Source organism: Dendrobates tinctorius, unplaced genomic scaffold (genome assembly GCF_039654945.1).
Source record: "Dendrobates tinctorius isolate UK_male_01 unplaced genomic scaffold, ASM3965494v1 ptg000103l, whole genome shotgun sequence".
In the NCBI taxonomy this organism is placed as follows: domain Eukaryota; kingdom Metazoa; phylum Chordata; class Amphibia; order Anura; family Dendrobatidae; genus Dendrobates; species Dendrobates tinctorius.
In genome coordinates this window covers 45,489,307-45,495,011 of record NW_027361771.1, presented here as the reverse complement: position 1 = coordinate 45,495,011, position 5,705 = coordinate 45,489,307, and the positions used below count along the sequence as shown (strand labels likewise).

General features: G+C 46.9%; 1 long non-coding RNA gene across 1 annotated transcript; it reads left to right on the top strand.

Annotated features, from left to right (window-relative positions):
- The first annotated feature begins 2,434 nt into the window (after nt 1-2,434).
- LOC141100142 (uncharacterized) lies at nt 2,435-5,412 on the top strand. Its single transcript, XR_012234610.1, has 2 exons — nt 2,435-3,573; nt 4,592-5,412. It is a non-coding gene; the product is annotated as an uncharacterized lncRNA (long non-coding RNA).
- Nucleotides 5,413-5,705: the final 293 nt, after the last annotated feature.

Below are 5,705 nucleotides of genomic sequence, written 5' to 3'. Positions count from 1 at the left end.
CCCCCTCACGGATGCGAATCAGGTTGTAAGCCCCTCGCAGATCAAGCTTAGTAAACACTCTCACTCCCTGTAGCCTATCGAACAGTTCCAATATCAGGGGCAGAGGATACTTATTCTTAACGGTGATGGCGTTAAGACCCCTGTAATCGATGTAGGGACGTAATTCTCCATTCTTCTTCTGGACGAAGAGAAATCCCGCCCCCGCTGGTGACACCGACTTCCTAATGAATCCTCTTGCCAGATTCTCCCTGATATACTGAGACATGGCCTCTGTCTCCGGGAGAGATAGGGGATAGACTCGACCCCGGGGAGGCTCAGCACCAGGCAAGAGGTCAATAGGACAGTCATAAGGGCGATGAGGTGGAAGGGTCTCCGCCGCCTTCATGGAGAATATGTCTGCACACTGTCAATAGCATTTGAGGAGAGAGGAAAGGTCTGCGGGGACTTCAGTGGAGGCAACCTGAACGCACTTCCTCTGACATCTACCCTCACAGGATTTACTCCACCCAAGAATTCTCCCTGAGGACCACTCTATATGGGGAGAGTGATGACACAACCAGGGGACCCCTAAGAGGACCTGGTAGATACCCTCGGGCATGACAAGGAGAGATAGCGTCTCCTGATGGGACAGTATCAGCGGGGTGGTCTGGTGGGTGATCTGAGAGGGTAGTGTCGCTCCATTCACCACTCTGATGGTGACTGGCTGAGGTAGTAAAACCAGAGGAATTGTGTGCCGTTGGGCGAAGGCAGACAACATGAAATTGCCATCTGCCCCGGAATCCACGCAAACCTCCACCGTCAGAGTGGAAGAGCCAAACTCAAGCGTGCCCTCAAAGGACAGCTTGGAGGAAAACGTTGCAGTATCTAGTAGGCCTCCTGCAACGGCCACTAGACGTGAGTGTTTTCCTGGCCGTTGTGGGCACCTGTTGACAGGGTTACCAGACTGCCGGCAAATGTGACAGACCACAGGTGCTCACGCGGACCAGGACCTGGATCCCGCGCAAGAATTCCCAATGGCCTCTTGGAGCTTGGACGCCCGATCAGGAGGTTCCGGAGGTTTAGTAAAATTAGGTGCCAACCTAAACCTCTGCCTACACTGGTACCGCTCCAACCTTCGCTACGAAAAACGAGGGTCTATGCGGGTGGAGATGGTGATAAGCTCCTCCAGTGTGGCGGGAATCTCCCTGATGGCCAGGGAATCCTTTACATGGCCAGCCAGACCTCTCCAGAACACCGGAATGAGGGTCTTATCTGAGCACTCCAGCTCTGAAGCCAGCGTCCGGAACTGGATGGCATAATGGCTGATCAGAGACGAGCCCTGTGATAAATCCAGCAGCTGGAGCGTGGTATCATGGGTGACTCGCGTTCCCAAAAAGACCTGCTTCAGAGTGCCCAAAAACCATGAGGCACTCTGCACCACATGATCACCACGCTCCCACAGCGGTGTGGCCCACTCCAGACCCCTGCCCAACAAGAGGGAAATAACAAATCCCACTTTTGCCCGCTCGGAGGGGAATCGTGCAGCCAGCAGCTCCAGCTGTATGGTACACTGGCTCACAAAACCCCTACAAGAAGCACTATCGCCCGAGAACTTTTCAGGCAATGGGAGGCGGGACAAAGTCAAGGCAGGGATGGCAGGGGACACACGGGAGACAGCCTCTATGGCTGCCTGAACAGCGACTGCGGTAACATTCACAGCTGAGGCTGAGCGCTCAAGAGCCGCCACCCTGCCCTCCATCTGCTGGATGTACCGCTGCAGTTGTTGTTCGTCCGCCATTACTAGCCAGACCCTGGCGCTAGTATAATGTTACGGCTGGCGGAACACACCAAATAATAAAATAACAGTAAGGTGCGTTCGCAGCCCAGGGTCCACCGTGCAGGGGCGGTAAACTGCTGCTTAGTAATGGCGGAAGTATAAAGCGGTATACAAGAGGTCACACATGGGTTAACGTCACCCAGTGTGAACAGAAGTGAACTCTTATGACACAGAGCCGCGCCACCGCTGAACATAAATGCCGGGGCCTGTTAAAATCACAGCACTCAGCAAGAGTGCACAGTATGCGGTCACAGAACTCAGCCCCAAGGACACGAGGTCTGAGTCCCTCTAGACCTACTGAGCGTGCGGCGTCGCACCTGCGGACACCACTATAGATGCTGACTATGGTGGAGTGTCGAGCACGTGTACCGTGGCGTGCAGAGCCACCGGTGGACACTGATGTCAGTCTCAGACTCTGCCTCTACCTACACCTAAGCCTGGGCGCTTAACAGGCTAGGCTGCACAACACATGCGTACCAAGGGTAGGGGTTTCAAATGAGTCAGTCACCAGAGACATTCATACTTGCATACAACACTCACTCCTCATAGTCTGGTAATGCAGTCTACACTAGCGCATGGCCGAGCGGCCATGCAAACCTTTTATAGCCGCATCCTTCTGGGACCTTCCTGACCTTTCTGATAGTCCAATCAGAGCTGGAGAAGGACCTGAGCATGTGACCTCCAAACTCCAATGAGAGATTGTCTCACGGGCATGCTCAGTGGACCGAAAGGAGGACTTAGTCCCTGGAGTAGCTCGCTGCTGACCAGCATGCATTGCTATAGCTGGGCCAGAGGTGGCAGCAGCAACCAAACCCACGGAGCTAGTCTGGGCAGAGCGCCGGGACCGACAAGTCTGCTGAGCAGCCTTCTCTGCAGCTGAAGAGGAATGGGGGACCACCGGAAGCAAGGCTCGGGATTCCCTCAGTGCAGCGACAGGAACCCGACGCCTGACAATAAGTGGCTCAGGAATTGGTGTAGGAAGGAGGGGTTTGGGTTACTGGAGAACTGGACTGACTTCTCAGTTGGCTACAGGTTCTACGCTAGGGACGGGATGCACCTCATTGTGGAGGGTGCAGCTGTGCTGGGGGAGAAAATGGCTAGAAGGTTGGAGGAGTGTTTAAAAAAGGGACGGGGGAGGGTATTCCTTTTAAAGGAGGGGAAGACAGTGCAGATAGAGACCTGGGCACAAATAATGAAATTGGGGGTGGTGTTAGAACAATTAATAATTTAAGAAAGAATAGAGGTACAGAGAGATACATAAAGTGCATGTATACTAATGCCAGAAGCCTCGCCAACAAAATGGAGGAAATAGAATTAATTTTGTTGGAGCATAATTATGACATGGTGGGGATATCTGAGACATGGCTGGACTAGAGAAATAACTGGGCGGTTAATTTACAGGGCTATAGTCTGTTCAGAACTGACCGTACAAATAAGCGAGGGGGAGGTGTGTCTATATGTAAAATCATCCTTAAAACCCATCCCAACCCAAACCCAAGATTATGAGATCTGAGGGCTTTGAGATAACTGAGACAATTAAAAACACAAATGTGCAGCACTTCATTTAATTTCTAACTGTTTATTGTTCCTTCATAGCAACTCCATGCCCGAAAAAACCTGCAGAAAATTCTTGTCACAAAGATGTTGCCAGCCAGACCTCAACAGAGCTTCCTGTATGTATTTCTGCCTCCGCGAAACCAACTAATCCTGCTGCCACTGCACCTGTGGGGAATATGTCCTCTGCTCCGAGTACACAGGTACTAGTCATATATTCCCCCTCCTCAGATTACTGAGAAGTTCCATAATGTGATCAGTGGGAGCTGTTGGTAAATGTTGTGGTGTAATCAGATGGCTGACGTTTAGTAGGCTGCAGATGAGTTTACAACAGCCTGTAGTCTGCATGGCCTCTTCCAAGCTTCTACTCTGAGTACTTTGGTAATTTCCAGTTTTACTCCTAAGCTTCTGTATTCAGCTCTCCTTCACTGATTCTAGGAGTAGTGCTCTCTGCAATCATGCAGGAGACGTTAGGAACCTCACTGTCAGAAATTATGGTGATCTTCGCAGCTAATTCCCCAGAAATAGTACAATTTTTTTGTGTATAAGTAGTAAATATATATATAGCACAACATCAGAACAGTATTTATCAACTACAACTCCGTGTGCAAAAAAAGTATTGTGTGATTAATTGAACAAAAAAAGTTGAACTAAAACATAAGTCAATAACAAATTGGTAGTGTTTTGTGTTTTGTTTTTTTGCTAAATTTATTAGTGCTTAACCTTATTTTATGGCTATCATCTGACCATACTGCCTTGGCATTTGGTAGAATAAATAAAAAAGGTAAATGAGTTGTGATTTTACCTCTTATGATTGTTCAGTGTCATTCATGGGACAAAGTACATGCCACAGAAAATAATTTCTGATAAAAACTCAGTTGGACTTGACATAATTTACTCTGGTCAGCATTATACAATTATAAGCAAACAGCAACACAAAAAGGAAAGAACATACCCCCACCATGGCTTGAGCAGATTTTGCAGTGTGAAAGATGTATAATGACTGACAGCCCTGATCTCCCAGTCTACCCTCCTTCCTTGAGTCATTGGTTTGGGCGGGTCAGCTGAGTTTAGCTGTGTCACTTTATAGTTTAGATGATGGAATAAAATAACCTTAATGCCTCACCATTTTTTACTTTTGGAAATGTGTAAGATGCTTTTATAATAAGTTGTCCTCAATGTACTTGCATGTGTTCACATCAACCATTTTTTTGTTTCAAGGAACCAAGAAAAAACCTAAGTTATGCTGAGGTGTGTCAAAGGCCTCCAGCACCAGCTCCAGTCCAGCCACTTTGTGAGCTTCAAACAAATATAACACCGCCTGCCAAAAATGAAGAAACATCTGTTCCAAAAAAAGGTTCAGAGAAAATGCATGAAAAGGTTGAAGGAAAAATAAAAGAAACTCCTGGGCACAGAAGTAATGGAGCACACCGAGGTGGTGCTGGGAAAATCAGGGAACAGAGGCGCCAGTTTGGACGCAGATCTTCACCTCAGGAAGCAACACAGCATAAAGGCAAGGAGCAATATGTGCCACCAAGATCACCAAAGTAAAAAACTTCTCACCTCTTAACTATCTAATCGGACTGAGCACATCAAAGAAATAGACTCATTTGGAGATTGTCACTGTTTTGAACAAAGCGAGCATAGTGACACCCAAAGGTCATCTCGGATTTTTATGTGAGGTGCTAGCGTGTTCCAGATGTGATTAAAACAACATATGAAATGTAGGAATTTGTTTATTTCAGTTCTTTTTGTGAGGTGGGTATGATTATGGGGGTTTTTTGTTTGTTTGTTGCAGAAGTGAGTGCGAAAGAAAATATTTTTGAAAGATAGATCTGTTAAGAAAAAAATGTAAAAAAAAAAGAAAAAAATATAGAAATTTAAAATGTAATTTTTTAATCTATTTAAGGCTTTGTTGGAAGTATACGTATGCTATTTTGGCCTGAAAGTGGAAATAAAAAGATGCAGTGTGTGATCAGTGTGTATTGTACCTGTGGCCAGATGCTGTATTGTCACAGATTATAAAACTGAATGTACAGCTATTCTGTCATGGTTATTAGGTTGAAATGTAGTTGGTCATTTGACCTTACTAAAATTTCTTCTGAAGCTGTTTACAAACAAGAACATTTTTTGGAAGATAACAAGGGCTTAGCTTACAGCAAAGGCATGTGAAGCGATGGCCCGGGGGACCACCACAATGCAGGGAGACTACGGTACACAAGATGAGGTGAAAACAACAAACGGTTAATTTAATTACAGACAAGTAGAGTTGAGCGAAACGGGTCAAAAAAATTCAAAAGTCGCCGACTTTTGGCAAAGTCGGGTTTCATGAAAC